Source organism: Microcebus murinus, chromosome 8, assembly GCF_040939455.1.
Source record: "Microcebus murinus isolate Inina chromosome 8, M.murinus_Inina_mat1.0, whole genome shotgun sequence".
Taxonomy (NCBI): domain Eukaryota; kingdom Metazoa; phylum Chordata; class Mammalia; order Primates; family Cheirogaleidae; genus Microcebus; species Microcebus murinus.
Window position 1 is genome coordinate 1,615,206 of NC_134111.1, and position 26,509 is coordinate 1,641,714.

General features: G+C 51.6%; 2 pseudogenes; both read right to left on the minus strand.

Moving 5' to 3' along the window:
• Positions 1-17,160: 17,160 nt before the first annotated feature.
• LOC105864065 (alpha-1,6-mannosyl-glycoprotein 2-beta-N-acetylglucosaminyltransferase-like) lies at positions 17,161-18,586 on the minus strand (annotated as a pseudogene).
• A 3,949-nt stretch (positions 18,587-22,535) lies between these two features.
• LOC109730980 (large ribosomal subunit protein bL27m pseudogene) lies at positions 22,536-22,916 on the minus strand (annotated as a pseudogene).
• Between the last annotated feature and the right edge of the window lie 3,593 nt (positions 22,917-26,509).

Consider the following 26,509-nt stretch of genomic DNA (forward strand, 5'->3'; position numbering starts at 1 on the left):
CAAGAGCGAGACCCCGTCTCTACTATAAATAGAAAGAAACTAATTGGCCAACTAATATATATAGAAAAAATTAGCCGGGCATGGTGGCTCATGCCTGTAGTCCCAGCTACTCGGGAGGCTGAGGCAGAAGGATTGCTTGAGCCCAGGAGTTTGAGGTTGCTGTGAGCTAGGCTGACGCCACGGCACTCACTCTAGCCTGGGCAACAAAGCGAGACTCTGTCTCAAAAAAAAAAAAAAAAAAAAAAAAAAAAAAGTATACGATGCACTGTTATTACTTGTAGTCATCACGCTGTACATTAGGCCCTAGAACATATGCTCATAATTGAAAGTTTATGTCCTTAGATTAACATCTCCCATCGCCCCCAACCCCAACTGTTTCTACCGGTTCTCTTTTAAATCCCACATAGAAGTCAGATTACATGGTACTTCTTTCAGTGTGTCATTTATTTCACTTAGCAAATGTCCTCTAGGTTTATCTACATTGTCACGAATGGCAGGAGTTTCAATTTAAGGCTTAATAGTATTCCATTGTGTATGTATGCCCCATTTTCTTTATCCAGTCATCTATCGATGGACACGTAGGTTCTTTCTGTATCTCAGCTATCAGAATAATGCTGCAGTGGACATGAGAGTGCAGATATCTTTTTGAGATAGAGATTTTATTTACTTGGGGTATATACCCAGAAGTAGGATGCTGGCAGGAACTTCCTGCACCGCAGGGCAGCAACTGCTTCATACCGGGCTGCTGCCTGCACAGACTCACTCGGCCCCCGCCAGGTCCCCGTTCCTGGCCGCCAGGCGCGTCTCTTCTGTGGCGGGGAATGTCTGCTCTTCTGTTACCTGGGCGTCTGAATTTCTGTCCTCTGCAAGTGGGCCGGACGTGACATGATAGCTGTCCTCATTGGTGATGCAATTAGAGACCATCACCCTGTGTGCAGGCCCATAAAAGGGATGGAGAGGTGCTTCAGGGATATGAAATTATCTCCAGTGAAACAGATAAATTAACCGATGTTTACACTTGTGCTCATTTAAGCTCCAAAGAAGACTTGCTTAAAAAGCAGCTACATAAATTGTGGAAGAGGAAGAGGCAAGATTAATTGAAATATTAAATCAAGTTTATGGGTGTGCAGGAGAAGGCATTTGAAGTGCATTTGTCACCAGCTCACTGACACAGCACTGTTTAGGGAGCTGATTTACAGATAGCAAGGGGAATGACAGGGACATTGGAATGCCTCCATGTGCCACCAAATGAGAGGATTCACATGGGAAAGAGCCGTTCTTTGGCACTTATCTGAGTGTAGAATCAGGTGAGGTGCTGCCTTCCCTGTTCTGCTGGCCTTCAGGGCAGGGGCCTGTGCTCTGCACAGCCGCACCTGCCACCAGGGGGCGCCGCGCTCCCAGAGGCATCCCCACTTCCCTGGGCAAGTGCGTGGAGAGCCCTGGCGGCCGACAGTGTTTACACGTGCACCCCTCCCTGTGCCAGTGCCCCGTCTGTGTTTCACCCCAGGAATTTAGGATGATCTAGCATGCTAATCTGCTAATTAATGTATCATGTCTCCTGCCAGCAGAATGTGAGCTCTGTAGGCCCAGCTCTTGTCTATGTCATGCCTGCTCTGCTGCCGCCCTGGGGTAGGCCTGGCAGGTGGTAGACGCTCCATGAGCATTTGTTAACTGAAAGACCGAGCCCTGGGCCCAGCTGCCGAGGACCCGGCCTGCCTGCTTGTGGCTGTGCCTGGCGCAGTGCCCTCCCTCCCCACTACGAGGCCGGGATGCTGCCGTGTCTCGAGGGGCACCCCTGCCCTGCTGACCTTCCCTTTAGGGAAGTTGGGAGCAGCCTTCTCAGTGGACTCAAGCGGCCACGCCGGCCACGGGGGGGGGGTCTGGGTTGGGGTGCAAGGTGTGTACTGGCCTGTCTGGGAACACCAGCTGCCCAGTGCCCGGAGACTCTGGTCTGGAAGGAAGCTGAGCCTGGCCAGCCGCCTCCTGCTGGGATCAGGGGTACCTGGCCCCACCTGGGTCATTGCCCAGGCAACCTGGAAGGGGTCCCAGGGTCAGTTTTGGAAAATCCTGCTTGTTGTACCACAGTTTACACTGAGGAAACGGAGGCACGGAAGGTTGGATACTTTGCTCCAGGTCGTGTGGCTGCCAGATGGCCAGTGTAAAACTAGGTCTGACTTCTAAACCAGCCATTTCTGTCATACTGAGCTGTCCTACCCAGACTCCTCCAAGCTGCTGATCGTTCTCACTGGGTTGACCATGAAGGGACAGATCCCAGACACCACACCTCGGGGTGCCTCCAGGGGCCTCCCTCACAGGGTCAGGGGAGTGGAACAAAGTGGTTTGTGGCCCACTCGGGCCTGTGGCTCTTCCTGTGCCCTTTCATTTAACCTTGGCTGTTTCTATGGCCCTGGCTCCAACACCTGAGACTGCTTGCCAGGGCTTAATCTCAGGCCACTGCCCGGAGGGGCCTCTGCTTAGACCCTGCCTGCTGCACTTGCACTGTCGTGTGGTGGTTTCCAGGGAAGCTGCAGCTTCTGTGGTTTTCGTGTTGCTTGATCTCTTGTGCTGGTGCCCGTGACTCTGCCATCTGAGGCTGTACTCAGCTCAACTCCTGCCACCTGGGATGGCTGTGTGAGCTTCAGGGGGAGAGCCAGCTCCCCTCTGCCTTCCTCCCCAGTGGCCGGCCGCCAGTGGCCAGGTGAGGCTGCCACGGTGCCCTGCTGTCCCTGACTGGCCTTTGGTATTTGGGGCTGATGTCTCAGCCAGCTTTGCCACCGCTGGGAGCTGGGGCCTGCTGGCCAAGGGGACGGCAGGGAACCAGTGTGTCCGTGGCGGAAGCCTGCCCGTGGCGCAGCAGGTTAAATGTGAAGGGACGAGGCACAAGGCCTCACTGCGGGAGGAGAGAACGGGGGAGCTCGTGGAATGCACGACACTCGGGCACAGCCCTGCGGGCACGTGTTGACGCGAAGACAAATAGATGCCCCTGTGTCCAAACGCACTCTCAGATTCCGCACATGAGGTCACACCCACCCGCACACAGGCACACGGGCATGCAGAGCGTGGGCATTGCGTGGAAAAGATTTTACTGGCTCCTATTTCTGCCGACTGTTGACTCCTTCCCTGTGGAAATAATCGGACTTTACTTCCTGAGAGATTAAGCAAAACACCACTGCACTCTGGGTGTGGCGTGGGTTGGCCTTGTCCAGGAGAGCCCAGGCGATGCCTCGCAAGCCTCCTGCCTGTTGCCTCTGCCCTGGGTGAGGGAGCCCTGCAGCCCTGGGTAAGGGAGCCCTGCAGCCCTGGGTGAGGGAGCCCTGCAGCCCTGGGTGAGGGAGCCCTGTAGCCCTGGGTGAGGGAGCCCTCCAGCCCTGGGTGAGGGAGCCCTGCAGCCCTGGGTGAGGGAGCCCTGTAGCCCTGGGTGAGGGAGCCCTCCAGCCCTGGGTGAGGGAGCCCTGCAGCCCTGGGTGAGGGAGCCCTGTAGCCCTGGGTGAGGGAGCCCTCCAGCCCTGGGTGAGGGAGCCCTGCAGCCCTGGGTGAGGGAGCCCTGCAGCCCTGGGTGAGGGAGCCCTCCAGCCCTGGGTGAGGGAGCCCTGCAGCCCTGGGTGAGGGAGCCCTGCAGCCCTGGGTGAGGGAGCCCTGTAGCCCTGGGTGAGGGAGCCCTCCAGCCCTGGGTGAGGGAGCCCTGCAGCCCTGGGTGAGGGAGCCCTGCAGCCCTGGGTGAGGGAGCCCTGCAGCCCTGGGTGAGGGAGCCCTGCAGCCCTGGGTGAGGGAGCCCTGCAGCCCTGGGTGAGGGAGCCCTGCAGCCCTGGGTGAGGGAGCCCTGCAGCCCTGGGTGAGGGAGCCCTGCAGCCCTGGGTGAGGGAGCCCTGCAGCCCTGGGTGAGGGAGCCCTGCAGCCCTGGGTGAGGGAGCCCTGCAGCCCTGGGTGTGGGAGCCCTGCAGCCCTGGGTGAGTGAGCCCTGCAGCCCTGGGTGAGTGAGCCCTTCAGCCCTGGGTGAGGGAGCCCTCCAGCCTTGGTGCTCTGCAAGGCCTCCCTGCACCCCACATAGCCCATGGGGCCCCGCGTGTTCTGGTGTGCAGAGCACTGCTCCGAGAAGGCACCGATTCCCCACGGTGTCGTTGGCTGTTTCTGTGGCCACGGCAGACGGGACTGGCATGGGTGGCTTACCCTGGGTAGGTCCCTGAATGGCTCTGCCTCAGTTTATTTTCCTGTGAGAATAAGTTCATGCCTCTGCGTCGGCGGGAGTGTTGTGCGGACAGCCCCAAGGTAAGCCTGCGGAGAGTCGTGGTGTCTGATAGGCGCTGCGCCTCAGGACGGCGGTGCCCGTGGTTGGGTGCTGGTGTCTCCCTGCCCAGGGCCCGGGGGGAGAACTTCTGCACACTCCCTGGGCTCCCTCACTACGGGCTGCCAGGTGGGCCTCCCTGCTGGGTGCATTCTGGGTGCATCTCTGCCTTGCCCTTTCCCCGGCCTTGGGGACCAGGAAGAGCGCCTGCTGTGGCTGGCCCCTGGAGTCTAATCAGGCCTCACTAAATCTGCCTGCACTTGAGCCGGCTGAGATGAATTCTGGTCCCTGCTGGACGCTGAGTGCCGATGTGCCTGTGGAAGAGGAGCGCGGGTGGCAGCAGAGGTGGCCGCAGCAGAGGTGGCTGAGCAGAGGTGGCCGCAGCAGAGGTGGCTGAGCAGAGGTGGCCGCAGCAGAGGTGGCCGCAGCAGAGGTGGCCGCAGCAGAGGTGGCCGCAGCAGAGGTGGCTGAGCAGAGGTGGCCGCAGCAGAGGTGGCCGGAGCAGAGGTGGCCGCAGCAGAGGTGGCCGCAGCAGAGGTGGCTGAGCAGAGGTGGCCGCAGCAGGTGGCCGCAGCAGAGGTGGCCGCAGCAGAGGTGGCCGCAGCAGAGGTGGCCGCAGCAGAGGTGGCTGAGCAGAGGTGGCCGCAGCAGAGGTGGCTGAGCAGAGGTGGCCGCAGCAGAGGTGGCCGCAGCAGAGGTGGCTGAGCAGAGGTGGCCGCAGCAGAGGTGGCCGGAGCAGAGGTGGCCGCAGCAGAGGTGGCCGCAGCAGAGGTGGCCGCAGCAGAGGTGGCCGCAGCAGAGGTGGCCGCAGCAGAGGTGGCTGAGCAGAGGTGGCCGCAGCAGAGGTGGCTGAGCAGAGGTGGCCGCAGCAGAGGTGGCCGCAGCAGAGGTGGCCGCAGCAGAGGTGGCTGAGCAGAGGTGGCCGCAGCAGAGGTGGCTGAGCAGAGGTGGCCGCAGCAGAGGTGGCTGAGCAGAGGTGGCCGCAGCAGAGGTGGCTGAGCAGAGGTGGCCGCAGCAGAGGTGGCCGCAGCAGAGGTGGCCGCAGCAGAGGTGGCTGAGCAGAGGTGGCCGCAGCAGAGGTGGCTGAGCAGAGGTGGCCGCAGCAGAGGTGGCTGAGCAGAGGTGGCCGCAGCAGAGGTGGCCGCAGCAGAGGTGGCCGCAGCAGAGGTGGCCGCAGCAGAGGTGGCCGCAGCAGAGGTGGCCGGAGCAGAGGTGGCCGCAGCAGAGGTGGCCGGAGCAGAGGTGGCCGCAGCAGAGGTGGCCGGAGCAGAGGTGGCCGCAGCAGAGGTGGCCGCAGCAGAGGTGGCTGAGCAGAGGTGGCCGCAGCAGGTGGCCGCAGCAGAGGTGGCCGCAGCAGAGGTGGCCGCAGCAGAGTTGGCCGCAGCAGAGGTGGCCGCAGCAGAGGTGGCCGCAGCAGAGTTGGCCGCAGCAGAGGTGGCCGCAGCAGAGGTGGCTGAACAGAGGTGGCCACAACAGAGGTGGCCGCAGCAGGTGGCCGCAGCAGAGGTGGCCGCAGCAGAGGTGGCCGCAGCAGCTGGGCTGCAGTGGGGTCGGGAAAGGGGAGTGATGTCTGCCGAGCTCCCTCCACCCTGCATCCTCATTCCTCGGTTCTCCGCATGCTCACCCCGGGTGGGCCACTGTACTTGTGTGGGGTGGTGCAGGAGGCTGTGAGAAGCTGTTCACTGCCCAGGCAGCACAGTGGAGGCCAGGTCCGCCGACTGCAGGGCCCAGTGGGGCTCTCTATGCCAGAGCCACCTCTGCCGAGTCCCACGCCACAGCCCCAGGCTGCACCAGGCGCTGTCCAGGGAAGGGCGGGGTGCTGGCCACACAAGGACGATGGCTTACATCAAGGTGTGGACCACTATCACCCATCTGGGGATTCCCAGTCGCCTCACCTGCAGAGGGAAGGCAGATACTCCCACGAAGGACCTGTCTGCTCCAACACTGCCAGTGGCACTCCTACCGCCCCTGAAGACACTGGCCCCGCCCCTGCAGGGGTCCTCCCGTGGCCTGCCTTGTTTTGGTTGGTCCTGTCCTGGAGCGAGCCCAGTCCCGCCTTTCAGCCACCCTTCCAACCTTTCTGGGGCCAGAGACCAGCCCTGCTCAGTGCTCCCCTCTGAGGCCCCCTGGTCCCTGTGTACACATGTCCCAGCATGGGTGCCAGTGAGGCTCTTGTCTGCTCCACACATCCACCCTCCCTTAGCCACAGGGTCCTGCCTCACCTCGTGCATAGGAAAATTCAAGGCACCTTACAGACAGAAAACGTGTGCAAAGAGGAAATAAGATGCACGCAGCCTTGGTGCAGCGGCAGGGGCGGGTCCACACACACGATGCACACGCAGCCCAGGGCCTGCCTTTTGAGTTGAGTTTCCTTCTAGCCAAAGGAAAGAGGGAAAATGTGGCCTGGGATTCCCTGGCAGTCAAGGAGGCCGGTTGTGGCGGCAGGGGCAGGGCCAGGCCCAGGCAGCAGTGCCTTCCCACCCCCTTGCCGGCACACATCAAACAGGCACCTGGTGAGCTGCCTCTGCCTCTGCGGGTCTCCTGTTTCTCCTTCATCTTGGCAAAAGGCTTGTTTGCAGGTGCTCATCTGCTATAACGGAGACCAGGCCTGGGGGAGGCCCTGGTGCCGAGGCCCTCGCTGCCCCAGGGCAGCACTGACTCCCCTGTCTCCTGGCCACCTGTCTGTGTGCATCACGGGTGGGACTGTGATGAGGGGAGGAAGCAGAAAGAAGCTGGGCTGAATTCAGAGATTATGAGATTGTGATGGGAAGTCGTATTTCTGTCTTTACAATCCATAGAACATCCCTCTTTGGACAAGGCACCGGACCCCAGTTTGTCTCCGTTTTGCTGGTGGGTGGGGTTGGGCTCAGTAGTCCTGTGAGCTGGACAGATGTCTGCCCCCCTGGGGGGTCCCAGGGCCCATGGGTCTTGCTCTGCCAGTGTCACCCCTGCATCACGCCCAAGAGGTCCTGTCTGTCTTTCCTGGGACAGCCTTATCACGCTGCGGGATCCACGGAGCCCAGACCACCGCCTGCTTGCAGCTCCGCTGGTGGGCTGGTCCCCAGGTGCGGGAGGGAGTTTCCTCCGCAGAGCTTGCGGGCTGAGGGCTGCCCCTGGAGCAGGGGTGGCTCTGAGCCCTGTGCCCACCTCATCCGAGCCACTTTTACCTGTTTTAATGGCAGTGCTTCTTTCCAAGACTTCATTTGGAAAAGGAGTCCACAGCGGAGGTGCTGGGACGCTGTGGAGCTGCGGGAGGCTGGGCCCATTCGCGGCCTGCGCGGCCTGCGCCCCGCTGAGCTCTGAGCACCACCTGTCGCCGCCTGCAGGAAAGAGCCTGGAGCGCGGGATCTCAAGGCTCTGGGCTGGACCAGGCAGGAGTCCTCCCCTCTCTGCCGTTTCCCACCCCCTTCCTTTCCCATGCACTTTTCCCACGTGGGGTGGGCTTAGGGAGGACCACGGGGAGGAGCAGGCGCCTCTCTCAGGGGCGGACAGCTGGTCTGGGGAGGGGACGATTTGAACATTGTAGAGCAGTGGCCCCCAACCTTTGTGGCACCAGGGACTGGTGTGGAGGACAAGTTCTCCACACACGGGGCGGGCCGAGGTGGGCGGGGATGGTTTCGGGATGATTGGAGCACCTCACGCGTGCTGCGCGGTGGGCCTCTCTGCGGAGGGTGGTCGGCCTCTGCAGCCGCTCCCCAGCGCCAGCGTCGCCGCCTGCGCTCCGGCCAGATCGCCAGGCATCGGTTATCGCAAGGAGCCCGCGCAGACCCCTGGCAGGCACGGTTCACAGAAGGGTTTGCGCTCGGGTGACCTGGTCCGACGGGAGGCGGCGCTCTGGCGGTGGCGCGGGGAGCCGGCGGGCGCAGACGAAGCTTCCCTCGCCGGCTGGGCCGCCGCTCCGCCGCCCCCGAGCAGTGCGTCCGGGCCGGCTGCGGCCGCAGTCCTAGAGAGCCTCTTATTGGAGGACCTTTGAGGCCTTGTCTGCAGGTAAACGTGCAAAAAGTAGTTTCATGAGTTTAATAATCATGTCAGAATCATTTTTCTGTGTAGCCCAAACTGCTGCATCCATAGCTTACTACAAAACATAGGTGTCAGGAGGCAGGCCTTTTTATATTTGTGAATATTTCTGTATCACCTTGTGACAACCTTATAAATTTTGCTGAAGGATGGCAGCTTGCCTCTGAAAACTTCTTTCCAATGTGGTGAACAGTCCCGCCCTGGATGAGTAGGCAGGGAGGATGGCGGCTGCTGGGTGGGGGCCCAGGTGTGCCAGCACCTGGTCACATGGGGACGGGCCCAAGTGTGCTCCGGAGACGGGTGCATCTGGCTGCCAGGCACCACAGGACATGCCCACCTCGGCAGGCTCTGTGTCCATCTCACAGAGGGGGACCAGGGGCTGGGGAGGCTGGATGCAGGCCCAGGGGCCCAGCATGAGAGGCAGCTGAGCCTGGGTGTGAGTGCCGGCCTCGTCTGCCCTGCCCAGGAGCAGAGGGCCAGGCTGCAGCCGGGTGGGCAGGGTAAGTACGCACATGCCAGGCTGTGTGTGGGGCCTCTACTCTGGCGTCAGGCCACATGGCTGAGCCACTGCCCTGTGGGTTTCTTTTTTGAGACAGAGTCTCGCTTTGTTGCCCAGGCTAGGGTGAGTGCCCTGTCGTCAGCCTAGCTCACAGCAACCTCAAACTCCTGGGCTTAAGCGATCCTCCTGGCTCAGCCTCCCAAGTAGCTGGGACTACAGGCATGCGCCACCATGCCCGGGTAATTTTTTCTATATATATTAGTTGGCCAATTAATTTCTTTCTATTTATAGTAGAGACGGGTTCTCGCTCTTGCTCAGGCTGGTCTCGGACTCCTGAGCTCAAACGATTGGCCCACCTCGGCCTCCCAGAGTGCTGGGGTTACAGGTGTGAGCCACTGCGCCAGGCCTGCCTTGTGTGTTTGCAGCTCCATCACCTGCACTTTCGTCCTAGAGTTGCTGGAGGGTTCAGGGCATGGTTCATGCCACCTAGACAATGGTGGCATTAGGAGCCACTTAGACGATGGTGGCGTTAGGGGCCACCTAGACAATGGTGGCTTTAGGGGCCACTTAGATGATGGCAGCATTAGGGGCCACCTAGAGGATGGAGGGGTTAGGGGCCACCTAGAGGATGGAGGGGTTAGGGGCCACCTAGAGGATGGAGGGGTTAGGGGCCACCTAGAGGATGGAGGGGTTAGGGGCCACCTAGAGGATGGAGGGGTTAGGGGCCACCTAGAGGATGGAGGGGTTAGGGGCCACCTAGACGATGGAGGGGTTAGGGGCCACCTAGACGATGGTGGGTTAGGGGCCACCTAGAGGATGGAGGGTTAGGGGCCACCTAGACGATGGTGGGTTAGGGGCCACCTAGAGGATGGAGGGTTAGGGGCCACCTAGAGGATGGAGGGGTTAGGGGCCACCTAGAGGATGGAGGGGTTAGGGGCCACCTAGAGGATGGAGGGTTAGGGGCCACCTAGACGATGGTGGGTTAGGGGCCACCTAGAGGATGGAGGGGTTAGGGGCCACCTAGAGGATGGAGGGTTAGGGGCCACCTAGAGGATGGAGGGGTTAGGGGCCACCTAGAGGATGGAGGGTTAGGGGCCACCTAGACGATGGTGGGTTAGGGGCCACGTAGAGGATGGAGGGTTAGGGGCCACCTAGAGGATGGAGGGTTAGGGGCCACATAGAGGATGGTGGGTTAGGGGCCACCTAGAGGATGGAGGGGTTAGGGGCCACCTAGAGGATGGAGGGGTTAGGGGCCACCTAGACGATGGCAGCATTAGGGGCCAACTAGACGATGGTGGCCTTAGGGGCCACACATCCTGAGCGCCTGGTGCCCCCACTGACAGTGGGTAGCAGGGCCCGGATGCTCCTCCAGGCTCCTCGTGGCCTCCCTAGCGGGTCTGGCCCTCATTGGGTGCCAAGACCGCTCTGTGCATGCTTGTAGCGGGGTGTATGGTGAATGTGGGCCGGGATGGAGCTTTATGTGCACTATTTCATCGCATTTGTGCCACAAAGCTGTGGAGTGGCCTGTGGTCGCATTTTCCGCATGAATAAGCTGAGGATCAGAGGGGTTAGGTAGCTCACACAAAGCTGCAGATGTTGGACATGGTGTCCTTTTCTTCTCAAAGCTGTGTGCTGGTTGTGCTGTGCACCTTTCTGTGGTGTGCTGAGCTGTGCTGTGCCTCCTGCTGGCCAGGGCCTCCTGAGGACACCAGCAACTCATGTGCTGGTTCAGTAAAAGCTCACGGGCAACATGGGGCCAGCCACTGGGAATACAAATGTGAAAAGAGCTGCCCTTGTCAGGAAGGCTGAGCAGGACTTGGCAGGGCCGCCTGAGGGAGCTGCTCCTCTGGGGCCCCGTCGCGCCCCCGGCCAGGCCAGGCTCGAGGGCACCTTCACTGTAAGGAACTCCCGGGAGGCCGCTGTTGGGGGCGAAGCTCGGGCAGCGTTGTGGTGAGCTGTGGCCACGTAATGAATCTGCCCCAAAACCACGACACCCAGCTTGCCACTATTTTTTTTTTTTTTTGAGCCAGAGTCTTGCTTTGTTGCCCAGGTTAGAGTAAGTGCCATGGCATCAGCCTAGCTCACAGAAACCTCAAACTCCTGGGCTCAAGCCATCCTGCTGCCTCAGCCTCCCGAGTAGCTGGGACTGCAGGCATATGCCACCATGCCCGGGGAATTTTTTCTATATATATTAGTTGGCCAATTAATTTCTTTCTATTTACAGTAGAGACGGGGTCTTGCTCTTGCTCAGGCTGGTTTCAAACTCCTGACCTCGAGCAATCCACCCAGCTCAGCCTCCCAGAGAGCTAGGATTACAGGCGTGAGCCACCGCGCCCGGCCTCAGCTTGCCACTTGTGCCTTAAAACCACAACACCCAGCTTGTGGCTGTCTCTGATAGCCCCAGCAGCAGGGGGTCAGCACAGGGTCCGAGATTGGGCCTCTCCCCTTACCAGGGCGATGGTGCACGCATATTGGTGAAACACCAGCCTAGATGTTGCCGCAAAGGTATTTTTCAGATGATTTTAGGTGAGTAACATTTAAATCAATGGACTTTGAGCAAAGCAGATCTTCCCCATAATGGGGGCAGGCCTCATCCAGTCAGGTGAAGGCCTTAAGAGAAAAACGATGGGAATTTCCCAGAGAGGAAGGAATTCTGCCTCCAGATGCCTTCAGACTCAAGCTGCAACATCAGCCCTTCCCAGGTCCCCAGACGTTGGAATTGCCAGCGCCACCATCGTGTGTCAGCTTCTCATGACGCATCTTCCTGTGTGCCCACGTGCATCCTGGCGGTTCTGGAGCGCCTTGAAGAGTGAGCGGGCCTGTGCTGGACTCGCCTCGCGCGCTTGCTTCTGTGGGGCTGGGTGCGTGGCCGGGCTCCCTTGCTCAGACACGCCCACAGCAGGCCCTCCGCCTGCCCCGCGGGCGGTGTGGCTGCACTGGGCTTCTCTGAGGGAGCGGGGCACAGCGGAGGTGCCCCTTGACAGAGGCGTGGGGACGGGTGACCGCACTTTGCTTCTGCGTGTCTACTTGGAGCTCAGAAGCGCCGGGGACATCATGGCCATGAGCGCAGGTCAGAGTGAGTGACAGTGGAGCGGGACATTGCAGGCAGAGGGTCCAGGTGTCATTGGTTTGTCTCTGCCCAACAGTGGGGCACTGCCTGAAAATGTTGGACACAACTGGGGTGACACTGTGCCCAGAATGGGGGCTGCCCACGAGACCGAGGAAGACACACTTCCTGAGCAGGGCTGGAGCGCAGGATGCCGAGCAGGAAGGAGGGGCCTGGGAGCCCCGCATCTGGTGGCCACCAGAGCTTCACCTTGTGGGCCCTGGTGTAACTTAGAGAGGGGACCCAAAGTATACAGCAGCTTCCAGGAGAAGTAGAATCTGGCCTGGGGCCCCCTGGGGAGGCTCAGGGTGGGTGTGTGTTTCTCTGGCTCCTGCCCTCAGGGACCTGTTAGTCTTCCCTGATAAAGCCGGGAGCTCCAGACTGCCTTTAATGTCATCCGGATTCTGTCCTTTTTTCCAGGTAATCCCCTCTTGCTATTTGAGACTTGGGAAAGGTGCCACCTCCTACAGGAAGTCGACCCTGATTCCAACCTGAGCTGTGAAGCAGCTCTCCTCTGGGTCATGGACCCTGGGCTTTCCTGTCTCTTGAGCACTTGGACTTTGACTAGCGCAGACCTCTGTTCCCACTGGGCACGCAGTGAACAGGGCAAGCTCTGCATCCCAGGTCCCTGGCCAGACAGTTCTGGGCGTAAGAGGGGTTCAATATGCCTCTAATAGAAGAGAAAGCCTGAGTTCTCATGGAGAAGGTGACTTTGGTCTTGCCCTCAGCGGAGGAGGAACAGGCTGCAGGGACTGAAGCTGGGAGCGCCTGACCAGACTCGTGGTGAAAGGACCCTGTGCTGAGGGTGGGGCCGGAACTGGGGCCCAGGGGTGAAGGCATCACCCGGGTGGAGGGCAGGCGGTGAGACAGACCTTGGCCATGGCGTGGCAGACGGCTGGAGCTGCCCAGCTCCCTGGTTGGAGGTGCTGGCTGCTGGGGCTACTTCCTGAGGTGGGGCTGAGGAGGAAGACCATCATTTTGGGGAAAATGACCAGCTTGTTGTTTCCTCTGCCGGGAATGCTATTCTGAGGCTTCCTTTCCCATGCCAAGTTGATTTCCTCACCTTTCAGATTTCACCTGGAAGTTGCTTGCTCAGGAAGACCTCCAGCCCGCCTTCCCAGCGGCTAGGCCCTCCTGCCAGGTGTTCACATGCCGGCACTTCCATTTCGAGGTGTGTCCTACTTTGTGTATTTGCTGTGTCTGTCTTCTCTTGCAGATGGCTAGTGCTCTGATGGTCTCATCCAAGGCGGTGAGAAGAGAGGAGGCGAATTTCTGTGCGGCCCACCCCTCAGCACTCGAGATGAGCTCACAGGGCTCGTGTCTGAGCCCCCTTTGCCCTGAACCAGCTGCATTCTCCTGCAGAGGTTCCGACTGTGTACCTGCAGCCTCCTGACAGACTGTGCTGAGGGGTTTGGGCCAAAGTGAAGTTTTGGTAGAAAGTGCTGGCATGTACCTGGATTATTTAGAGTGGTGTAGTCACAAGTAGATCCAATCCTGGATAAAACCAGTTTGTGTCTTGGTCACATGGCTCTCCTGGGCTGCTGTAGGGTATCTCTTTTCTGTGTGGTCATTCAGGGACCAAGAGTGGTGGAAACATGTGGCTTCCAAGGGGAGGGGTGTGTGGGAGGCGTGGGGGCCTGTCCAAGCATGGGCACATGCACCCTCTGCAGGAAGGCTGGGGACACAGCCCAGGAGGAGAGGGAAGTGTACAGGGATGACCAGTTAGAAGAATGACCATAGCGATTTGAGGTCGAATTAGAGATGTAGAACAAGAATCACAGGAAAAATGGGTAAAAATACCCATTCTGTGTAACATTGCACAGCTATTAGAGGCCATGTTTCTGAGAATTTTTAAGGAAGTAGGAATATGGTAGTAGAAATGATTAACTCAAAAATCAGGACACAAAACTGAATATTCCATGCAATTCTACCTTTGAAAAGAGAGAACAGCTTTGTTGCCCAGGCTAGAGTGAATGCCGTGGTGTCAGCCTCGCTCACAGCAACCTCAAACTCCTGGGCTCAGGCAATCCTGCCTCAGCCTCCCGAGTAGCTGGGACTACAGCCATGCACCACCATGCCTGGCTAATTTTTTCTATATATATTAGTTGGCCAATTAATTTCTTTCTTTCTTTCTTTTTTTTTTTTTTGAGACAGAGTCTCACTTTGTTGCCCAGGCTAGAGTGAGTGCCGGGGCGTCAGCCTAGCTCACAGCAACCTCAAACTCCTGGGCTCGAGTGATCCTTCTGCCTCAGCCTCCCGAGTAGCTGGGACTACAGGCATGCGCCACCATGCCCGGCTAATTTTATATATATATATATATATTAGTTGGCCAATTGATTTCTTTCTATTTATAGTAGAGACGGGGTCTCGCTCTTGCTCAGGCTGGTTTTGAACTCCTGATCTCGAGCAATCCACCCGCCTCGGCCTCCCAGAGTGCTGGGATTATAGGCGTGAGCCACCGTGCCCGGCTTATGGGCAGCTTTTATTTCTTCCTCTTTCTCCTATTTTCTACTTTTCTGCAATGAATACAGATTTATAATCAGAAAAGGGACACAGGGTGACATGCTGATTTAGAAAGAGCAGCGTGACCTGCAGTGGGTCTGCCGGCACTTGATTCCCATGGGGGGCCCAGCAGGCCCAGCCGCAGAGACCGGGCGTTGTCCTCCAGAGCCTTTCCTCTCTCTGGGGGCCCCACTTTTCTGCTCTGGTTCTCGTGGACAGGAAAGGGTGGTTCACACTGCCACACCCTGGCCTCCGGGGGGCAGGTCCCGAGGGGTCTGGACCCATGCAGACCCCCGCTTGGCACCAGGCGCCCCTGCTGCCTGGGAGGGCCGTGGAGACAGCGTGCCCCGAGGCTCCGACTGCATCCTCTATTTTCTCCTCAGGTCAGCTCCGAAATGGCGTCTGTTCATCGTTTGTTCATTCACCCGTGAGCAGGCAGAGGGGCGCACAGCGTAAGTGGGTGCAGTGGGCACACGGGGGCCTGCCCTCAGTGCGCTGCGTAAGAGGCGGCTGCGCCCTGTGCAGCTGGGAGGCGCTCCGTGGGGAGCGAGTCTGCAGAGGGTGATGCAGCCTGTGGGTGATGCAGACTGTGATGTAAGTCCCTGCCTGTGGTGCCCGGGCTTCCAAGGGCCTTCTCTGTTGGAAGCAGGACCCGCTGGGCCAGCCAAGTGCAGAGGGATTAGGACCTGGGGGTCCAGAGCGACTGACCTGAGAACCCGGCCCTCCAGGTGGAGGCTGCAGCAGTGGGAGGCCCCAGGCAGGTCAGGGGGCAGCCCACGCCACAGAGGCTGCCAGGGCTGGCGCCTGCACATGCCCAGCCCCCTGAAGCATACTCTCATTGCTATTTTGGGCAAAGCTCACAGTAATCCTTAAGGAATAGATTTTACATAAGCAGAAGCCAAGGCTTAGAGGATTTAGTGGGAGTGTGGGGCCCAGGACTGGCCAGGGAGCAGGTGGGCTCGGTCCCAGGCTGCCTGGCCCAGAGCATCAGACCCCTGCTTCCAGCTCTCATGGTGCGGACGCTGGCCTGGGACTGGCCCTTCCACAGGAACGGGCAGGGCAGTTTCCAGAGACAAGGTCCTGGGAGCTGGGTGGGGGCCAGGGCCGAGCTCCCAGTGCCTCGCTTTGAGCTGCTCCAGGGGGGCCAGGGGGAGCACATGTCTGGTGGACCCCAGAGGTTGGGGTGAGACAGGCAGGAGTTGGCACTCATGCCGTGGGACAAGGGCACAGCAAGTCCAGCCTCAGGGACGGGGCCTGGGGCAGGGCAAGCGCTCCCAGGCAGCCGGACGCGCAAAGGCAGAATGGGCGGGCCACGCTGGTCCTCAGCCCCACGCTGTCTTTCCTGTCCCTGTGCCTGTGTCCCCGCAAGCCCAGTCACAGGTCTGTGCTCAGACAGGGTGTGATGTCGCCCTGTCTGGGGCACAGGCAGGAGAAGCCCGCCGCCCGAGGTCTGGCTTTGGCTGTGCTGGCATCAGCTTGGCGTGTGGCTCCCTGGGGCACGCACTGGCCACGGCAGGCTCTCCCTGCAGGGACTTCTGTTTCCAGCCTCCTGCCTAATTAGATTATGAGAAACACTGTCCTTTGGCAGAGAGATTGCAGGCCTCAGCCAGCAGGGAGGAAAGTTGAGGCCTCAGGGCAAAAGCAGACATTTTTTGAATGGGCCCTCTTGGTAGTGGCAAAACTGCAGCATAAATAGCCATCTTTTTTTTTTTTATGCAAAAATGAGTATTTTATTTTGGTAGCACTAAAAGAAAAAAAAAACAAAAACCAAAACCACTGTATTTCTACATTGAGGTGAAAATGTTTACACTTTCTTACCAATCAAATACATTCCAAAAGAAAGTGTGCTCTATGAAGGTTCCAAAGCACAGGCAAATCTTAGCACAACAGTACAAGAATCTGTAATACTGAAAATGACTGTTCTGACAGGATGTTTAACAAACATAATTTTTGAATTATTAAACCAGTGAAGCAATTCATTCCTAATAACTGTATCAAGAGTGAAACTGGGCTTATTCCATTAATACTCTAACAATTTCACTGTAATACTTTTTACTGCTATGACAATTTTAAATAAATTTTGCTGTACATAAAATAAGTTTTGAAAGTGGAAAAGTGTACAAAGTTTCAGATAAAAAGATTAATAGATGCAATTTAAATAAAATTTCCCCTGTCCCGGCCCGCGGGACCTTTTGTTATTCGCGGGGGTCGAGGGGGACCGTGCCTGAAAGAGATGGGCGAGAGAAAGGAACGAGACCAAGCAAAGGGTTGTCAAGGTCTGCTTTACTAGGTTTTTCGTTGGTTTTATAAGCATACAGAAACGAAGTAGGGAGGGGCAGCGGGGGGTTAGCGTTGATCAGTCAAGAACAGTTTAGGGTCAATCAGTTACAAACCTCCTAGGGTTTATCAATCACAGATAGCCTCTGGCGCCAAGCCTGGAGAGTCTATCAGTCGCGAACAGCCTCTGGCGCCAAGCCTGGGATATCTTGCGATCTTTCTCCCAACGGCCATCAAACACCTTCTGACAGCTCAGGGTATTTATGGGCTAAGACCCTCAAAGGCCTCGGTTCCTAACATTCCCCTCTTCTCTCATATCAATTAACAATAACCATTATTTTTAGCAGATACAGATTGAACTTTAAAACCCTACTCCCACAATGAAAACTTCAGTTTTAAATCTTAATCAGACATAACTGGAAAAGATTACTATGTATTTGAACACCTTTTACAAGAATTTTTGTATTAAAGCAGAAACCAGTTCCTAAACTTTTATTCAATTGTATATTCTGTTTAGACAAATATCAAAAATAGAAGACTGTCACTTTAGCTTTTATAATTGTGATTTTTCACTGCAGTCTTCTATAACTTTTACAAAGTTCATGATCCCTAATATCTCCCCACCCTCCATTTTTCCTAGGTGGGGAAAGGGCTACCACAGGAAACTTCTCGCTGATAGTTAGGGTTTCTGGAAACAGAAGCTGTTTGTCACTATTCAAGAGCGACTCAATTTGGGCACTCTGGGGGGATGGTCCACAGGCTTTCTTGTGATGCATGCCACAGTCTCCAGCATGACAAACCCTAGGAACTCGAGGAGCCGGCACTTTCCAGAATTTTGGAAGGCAAGATACAGTCAAATATTGAAGAGTCCAGTCCCAGTTATAATCATCGTAAGTACAGAAAGTGTCTGTGCACTTGATCAGCTCCTGACAAGCATTCCGGGTCAAGGCTAGACCCACATTGTGCTCGGTGGATTTCCAAGTTTTCACTTCTACCTTGTCAGCACTGCCACGGACACTGCGGCTGGCAGTGTAGGTCCCCAGGGAGAGAACACTGCACTCAGGACACTCTTCCTGCTTCAATTTCCACATCTTCTTGAAGACATGGTGAAAGTCTGGGGCCACGTAGTGACCCTCTTCTAGGAAAAGTATAAGGCCAGCATAATCTCGAAGAATTTTCACTCTTTCCCATACAAAATGCAGCTTCCACCACCAATGATGTTTGGTTTGGGAGAACTTAGCCTCTCTATAATGGCCAAAGGAGTCGGGATACTCAGCATTAATGCACCCCAATTTCAAAGCTGCGTTCTTCTGCAGGTCTCTGGGGCAATCTCTGGGGTCACTGCCTGGAAACTCATTGGGGTACAACTGAATGCTGAAAGGAAAGAACACCTGCAGAACCGGACAGAAATCCACCCCGGCGATCAGGTGATTGATCTCTGTCGACCAGAAGTCATGGCTAAAGATAACGAGGACGTTGTCGATGTCCTGGGCTTTTCGAAGTGCGTCCAGCCGGAGTCTGAGGTATTCTGGCCGGCTATGCACCTGAACCACCAGCACCAGCTCCCCGGGAGCCCAGGTGGCAGGCTCATCTTCCTTCCTCAGCGTCGGATCAAAGTTCAGCTGGTACGCCAGGGCCCGGTATGCAGCGTCAGGTTGTCCGCCTCAGGTCGGGGCCGCCGGGACCAGTGGAGCCGCCGCCTCGTTGGAGACTGCGGACGCCCACAGACACCGAGGGACGTCCCCGCCCGGCCGCCCGCACCCCCGGGCTCCGCGTCCAGCAGCGGAGGAGCAAGGGCCGCGTTCTTCCTTTGTCGCCCATTGCTGCTCCAGAGGACGAAGCCGCAGGCGGCCACCACGAGCGCCAGGATTAGCACCTTCCGATTGTAGATGCGGAACCTCATGGTCTCCGGGCGGGAGGCGGACGAGCGGGCGCGGAAAGGCGATGACGGATTTTGCACGCAAGGGCGGGCCGAGGCCGTCGCCTTGGCCTGCAGCGCTCGGAACTGGCCCCCGCGGCTGCCCCCGCTAACTCATCCCGGCCCCGAGGGCCCTGGGGCCCGAGGCTCTCAGCTGCCCCCGCCGGGGCTCCACACGTCCTCGCCCAGCAGCTGCAGCTCCAGCAGCGGCCCCACCGCTGGGAGCCTCTCACTGAGACAGTCTGCACTGCACATCTTTGTAGCTTACCTGATTTAAGTTTGCTCCACTTGCAATGTGATACTCAGTTTTCATTCCAGAATTTGGGCTCAACCAGTCCAACAAATTCCTGTGTGGTCTTAATAAAATTCTAAGTTTAGGATCTCTTGAATTATAGCTATGTATGAGACTTCCCGCCTCTGTAAGTCATGATTCTGGAGCCTAGAGTGGCTTAACCATCATAGTTAAGCCTCTGTGATGGTTAATTTTATGTGTCAACTTGACTGGGTCATGGGGTGCCCAGATATTTGGTCACACATTATTCTGTGTGTGTCCCATCCAGTCGGTTAAGGGTCTAAATAGAAAAAAAATGTGGAGTAAAGGAGAATTCTCCCTTTCTTTAAAAAATTTAAAAAAAGACAAGTTTCTTTAAAAAATTTTAAAAAATTGATAGACAATGCATATATTTTTATAGTACATATCATAGTACATGTGGTGATTTGATACATTCGCAGAGCCAAGTCAGGGTAATTGGGATATCTATAACCTTAGATGTTGATCTTTTCTTTATTCTTGGAACATTCAGATTATTCTCCTCTAGCTATTTTGAAATGTATAATTGATTAATGTTAACTATGGTCACCTTACTGATCTATTGAACACCAGGTCTTATTTCTTCCATCTAAGTGTATATTTGTACCCACTAATCAAACTCTCCTCCTACCCTTCCCAGCATCTGGTAAATACCAATCTATTCTCCATCTTCATGAGATCCATTTTTTTAATTCTTACATATGAGTGAGAACATTCAATATTTGTCTTTCTGTGCCTGCTTATTTCACTTAACATAACGACCTCTGGTTCCATCCATGTTGTAAATGACAGGATTTCATTCTTTTTATGGCTGAATAATATTCTATTGTGTACATATGTGATATTTACTTTATCCATTCATCCACTGATGGAGACTTAGGTTGATTCCATATTTTGATTATTGTGAATAGTGTTGCAGTAAGCATGGGAGTGCAGATATCTCTTTGATATATTGATTTCCTTTCCTTTGGATAAATACCCAGTAGTGGAATTGCTAGATCATATGGTAGTTCTAGTTTTAGTTTTTTGAGGAACCTCCATACTGTTTTCTATAGTGGCTGTACTAATTTACATTCTTGCCAACAGTGTAAAGGGTTCCCCTTTCTGCATATCCTTGCTAGCATCTGTTATTCCATGTCTGTTTAATAAAAGCGCTTCTAACTGAGGTGACATGATATCTCATTTTGTTTTCATTTTACGTTTCTCTGATAATTAGTAATGTTGAACATTTTAAAAATATACCTGTTGTCTAATTGTATATCTTTTTATGAGAAATGTCCACTCATATCTTTTGCCCATTTTAAAATTGGATTATTTGGGTTTTTTTCTATTGAGTTGTATAGTAATTAACAGCTTCGGACTGGCACAAGAACAGGGACATCAACCAGTGGAACAGAACAGAGAACTCAGATATAAAACCATCCTCATATAGCCATTGAATCTTTGACAAAGCAGACAAAAACATACACTGGGGAAAAGAATCCTTATTGAATAAATGGTGCTGGGAAATCTGGATAGCCACGTGTAGAAGACTGAAACAGTATCCACACCTTTCACCTCTCTCAAAAATCAACTCATACTGGGTAACAGATTTAAACCTAAGGTGTGAAACTATTAGAATTCTAGAGGAAAATGTTGGAAATATTCTTCTAGACATTGGCCTAGGCAAAGAATTTATGATGAACTCCTTATATATTCTGGTTATTAATTTCTTATTGAATAGTTTTCAAATATTTTCTACCATTGTGCATGTTGTTTCTTTACTTTTTTGATGGCTTCTTTGCTGTGTAGAAGCTTGTTTGCTTGATGTAATTTGATTTGTCTATTTTTGCTTTGGTTGCCTCTGCTTTTGAGGATTTATGCAAAAAATCTTTGCCCAGACCAATGTCCTGAAGCATTTCCCCAGTGTTTTCTTGTAGTAATTTCATAGTTTGAGATCTTACATTCAAGTCTTTTATCCATTTTGATTTGATATTTGTATATGGTGAGAAATAGAGGTCTAGTTTTATTTTTCTGCATATAATTATTCAGTTTTTCCAGCTCCATTTATTGAAGACACTACCGTTTCCCCATTGTATGTTCTTGGCATCTTTGTCAAAAATGATTGGCTGTAAATGTGTGGATTTATATCTGGGTTCTCTATTGTGTTCCATTGGTCTACATGTATATTTTTATACCAGTACCATACTGATTTGATTACTACAGCTTTGTAATATATTTTAAAGTCAGGTAGTGTAATGCCTCCAACTTTGTTCTTTTTGCTCAGGATTGCTTTGGCTATTCAGAATTTTTTGTGGTTCCACATAAATTTTAGAGTTCTTTTTTCTATTTTTGTGAAGAATGGTATTGACATTTTGATAGGAATTGCATTGAATCTATATATTGCTTTGGGTAGTATTGTCATTTTAACAACATTAGTTCTTCCAATCCATGAACATGGAATATCTTTCAATTTTTTTTGTATTTTCTTCCATTTTTGTCATCAGTGTTTTATAGTTTTCCTTGTATAGATCTTTCACATTTGATTAAATTAATTCCTAGTTAAATTAATTCATTTGATTAAATTAATTCCTAGTTATTTTGTATTCTTTGTAGCTATTGTAAATAGGATTGCTTTCTTGATTTCTTTTTCAGATTGTTTGCTCTTAGTGTATATAAATGCTATGGAGTTTTGTATGTTGATTTTGTATCCTGCAACTTTACTGAAATTGTTTATTAGTTCTACCAGATTTTTTTGTGAAGTCCTTAGGCTTTTCCAAATCTAAGATCATGTCACCAGTGTGCAAGGGTAATTTGGCTTCTTCCTTTGTAATTTGGATGCCCTTTAATTTTTTCTCTTGCCTAATAACTCTGGCCAGGATTTCCAGTATTATGTTGAATAAAAATAGTAAAAGTGGGCATCCTTGTCTTGATCCAGATCTTAGAGAAAAGGCTTTCCATTTTTTCCCCATTCAGTATGATGTTGGCAATGGATTTGTCATATATGGCCTTTATTATTTTGAGGTATGTTCCTTCTATATCCAGTTCCTTAAGGGTTTGTTTCATAAAGGGATGTTGAATTTTATTGAATGCTTTTTCAGCATCTGTTGAAATGATCATGTGGTTTTTGTTCTTGGTTCTGTTAATATGATGTATCACATTTATTGATTACATATATTGAACCATCCTTACATCACTGGGATGAATTCCACCTGATTGTGACGAATGATCTTTTTAATGTGCTGAATTTGGTTTGCTAGCATTTTGTTAAGAATTTTTGCATCTATGTTCATCAATGATATTGGCCTGTAGTTTTCTTTATTGTTTGTTTTGTTCTTCTCTAGTTTTTTTTTTTTTTTTTTTTTTTTTTTTTTTTTGTCCCCAAGTAGCACAGGCTCATGACTCCGGCTAACTTTATTTTTGGCCCCAGGTCAGGTCTCCCAAAGGGTTTCTCAGCAGTCACTTCACAGAGTCTCCTGCAAAGACTCCTTCACCAAACACACATCTTCCTCGGGAGGCCTTATCATTACCTCAACCCTTGACTTCTGTCACCTGGGCTCCAGTATCTATCCAATGGCCTCAAAGCATAGCCACCAGTTTGAAGGTGCCCTCAGGCTTGGTAGGAACCACGTGGACAAAAGTCTTTTAGAGCACAGCACCCATGGGCAGCCTCGTAACCAGATCCATGGCTTTCGAGTTGCAGGGATGGGGCACGTAGGGCTCCTCAATGTAGCGGACTATCCCCTCTTCCAGGGCGTACAGGCACTTCCTCTTCCCCAGCCCCACATGGGCACCTGGGTGCCAATGGAACTGGTGCTGAGTCCCAAGGATGTTGCCAGCATGAACATAGTGACCTTCCATTTTCTTGATGCCATAGTGTCTGCCTGATGACTTTCCACCAAGGTTTTTGGAGCTGCCACCTGTCTTCTTGGATACATATCTGACAGCAAGAGCTGTAGCTGGAGGAGGGCTCAGTAGGGCTGCTGCCCGCGTCCTCAGAGCCAGTATCGTCGATGCCATGTTTGCCTTACACTCGCTTCCGGCCTCTCTTCTCTAGTTTTGATATCAGAGTAATGCTGACCTCATAGAATGAATTTAGAATTATTCCTTGCTCTTTAATTTTTTTGAGGTGTTTATGTAGAATTGGTATTAGTTCTTCTTTGAATGTTTGGTAGATCAGCAAGCAGTAAAGCCTGAGCTTTACTGGTCCTGGGCTTTTCTTTGAAGGGAGATTTTTTTACTACAGCTTTGATCTCATCATTTTTTACTGGTTTGTTGAAGTTTTCTATTTCTTCATGATTCAATCTTGGTAGGTTGTATGTGTCCAGGAATTTATCTATTTCTTCTGGTTTTCCAATTTGTTGGCATGTAGTCGTTTATAATAGTCTCTAATGATTCTTTGTATTTCTGTAATCTCAGTTGTTATCTTTCCATTTTTGTGTCTGATTGTATTTATTTGGGTCTTCTCTCTCCTTAGTCTAGCTAACAGTTTGTCAATTTTGTTAATCTTTTCCAAAAACAACCTTCGTTTTGTTGATTTTTTGTCTCAATTTCATATATTAATATTTATGCACTGTTCTTTATTAATTATTTTCTTCTATTATTCTATTTATTAGAATAGAATTTTATTATTAATATTCTATTTATTTATAAATTTAATAAATTTATTAATTCTATTTATTTATAAGTTAATTAATAAAGTTCATTATTAATAAACTTTGTGTTGGTTTGATCTTGCTTCCCTAGTTCCTTGAAGTACAACATTAAGTTGTTTATTTGAAGTCTTTCTACTTTTTTGGTGTAGGTGCTTTTTTTTTTATTTTGGCATATTATGGGGGTACAGATTTTAAGGTTTCAATAAATGCCCTTTCCCCCCTCCCTCCACAAGTCTGAGTTTCCAGCATGACCATCCCCCAGATGGTGCACATCTCACTCATTACGTATGTATATACCCGCCCTCCCCACTCCCCCCTGCCCAACACCCTATTACTGTAGTACCCATGTCACTTAGGTGCTGCTCAGTTAATACCAGTTTGCTGGTGAGTATATGTGGTGCTTGTTTATCCATTCTTGGGATAATTCACTTAATAGTATGGGTTCCAGCTCTAACCAGGAAAATATAAGCTGTGCTATATCACCATTGTTTCCAGAGCTGAATAGTACTCCATGGTATATATATACCACATTTTATTAATCCATTCTTGGATTGATGGGCACTTGGGCTGTTCCCACAGCCTTGCAATTATGAATTGTGCTGCTATAAACATTCTAGTGCAGGTGCCTTTTTTGTAGAGTGTCATTGGATCTTTTGGGTAGATGCCCAGCAATGGGATTGCTGGATCAAATGGTAGATTCACTTGTATCGCTTTAAGGTATCTCCATATTGCTTTCCACAGATGTTGAACTAGTTTGCAGTCCCACCAGCAGTGTAGGAGTGTTCCCTTCTCTCTGCATCCACGCCAGCATTTATTGTTTGGAGACTTTTTGATAAAAGCCATTCTCACTGGGGTTAAGTGATATCACATTGTGGTTTTGATTTGCATTTCCCTGATGATTACAGATGTTGAGCATTTTTTCATATGTTTGTTGGCCATTCTTCTGTCTTCTTCAGAAAATTTTCTGTTCAAGTCCTTTGCCCACTTTTTAATAGGGTTATTTGATTTTTTCTTGCTGATTTTCATGAGTTCTAAGTATATTCTAGTTATCAGCCCCTTATCAGATGCGTAGGATGCAAAAATTTTCTCCCATTCTGTAGGTTGTCTGTTTACTTTCATGACTGTTTCTTTGGCTGTGCAGAAGCTTTTTAGTTTCATCATGTCCCATTTATTTATTTTTGTTGCTGCTGTGATTGCCTTTGGGTAAGTCTTCATAAACTCTTTGCCTAGGCCGATGTCTAGGGGAGTGTTTCCAACATTTTCCTCTAGAATTCTAATAGTTTCATACCTTAGGTTTAAGTCTGTTATCCAGCGTGAGTTGATTTTTGTGAGAGGTGAAAGGTGTGGGTCTTGCTTGAGTCTTCTACAAGTGGCTATCCAGTTTTCCCAGCACCATTTATTGAAAAGGGATTCTTTTTCCCAGCGTATATTTTTGTCTGCTTTGTCAAAGATTAGATGGCTATATGAGGATGGTATTATATAAGGATTCTCAATCTGTTCCACTGGTCAATATTCCTATTTTTGTGACAATACCAGATTGTTTTAATTACTACAGCTTTGTAGTATAGTTTGATATCTGGCATATTAATACCTCTCATTTTGTTTTTGTTGCCTAGAATTGCTCTTGATATTCGGGGTCTTCTTTGGTTCCATACGAAGCATAAAATTATTTTTTCTATATCTGTGAAGAATGCTGATGGGATTTTAATAGGTATTGCATTGAATCTGTAGATCAGTTTGAGTAATATAGACATTTTAATGATGTTGAGTCTGCCGATCCACGAGCATGGAATGGATTTCCATCTGTTTACATCCTCTGCAATTTCCTTCCTCAGTGTTTCATAGTTCTCCCTGTAGAGGTCTTTTACCTCCTTGGTTAAGTATATTCTTAGGTACTTTAATTTCTTTGTTGCTATTGTGAAGGGAATTGAGTCTTTGATTTGGTTCTCAATTAGATTGTTGTTGGCATATATGAATGCCTCTGATTTCTGTGTATTGATTTTGTATCCTGAGAGTTTACTAAATTCATTATTCAGTTCCAGGAGTTTCTTGGTTGAATCTTTGGGGTTTTCTAAATAGAATATCATATCATCAGCAAACAGTGAAAGTTTGGTCTCTTCTGCCCCTATTTGGATATCTTTAATTCCACTTTCCTGTCTGATTGCTGTAGCCAGGACTTCTAACACTATGTTGAATAGAAGTGGAGATAGTGGGCAGCATTGTCTGGTTCCAGTTCTAAGTGGGAATGCTTTCAATTTTTCCCCATTCAGTATGATGTTGGCTATGGGTCTGTCATATATGGCTTGTATCATTTTTAGGTATGTTCCTTCTATGCCTATTTTATTAAGTTTTCGTATCATGAAAGAGTGTTGAATTTTGTCAAAAGCTTTTTCTGCATCTATTGAAAGAATTATGTGGTCTTTGTTTTTGCTTCTGTTTATGTGGTGAATTGCATTTATAGATTTTCGTATGTTGAACCATCCCTGCATCCCTGGGATGAAGCCCACTTGGTTGTGATGGATTATGTTTTTGATAAGTGTCTGGATTCGGTTAGCTAAGATTTTGTTGAAAATTTTTGCATCTATATTCATTAGGGATATTGTTCTGTAGTTTTCTTTTTTTGTTGCATCCTTTCCTGGTTTTGGTATCAGAGTAATATTTGCTTCATATAAGGTGTCGGGGAGGTTTCCGTTCTTTTCGATGTTGTGGAATAATTTCTGCAAGATACATACTAGTTCTTCTTTGTAAGTGTGGTAAAATTCGGGTGTGAAACCATGTGGACCGGGACTTTTCTTTTTAGGGAGATTTTTAATTGCTGTTTCTATTTCAGCTCTTGAGATTGGTCTGTTCAGAGAATCTATTTCTTCTTAGTTGAGCCTAGGGAGGCTGTGTGTTTCTAGAAATTTGTCCATTTCTTCCACCTTTTCCAGTTTGTGTGCATAAAGATTTTTGTAGTATTCATAA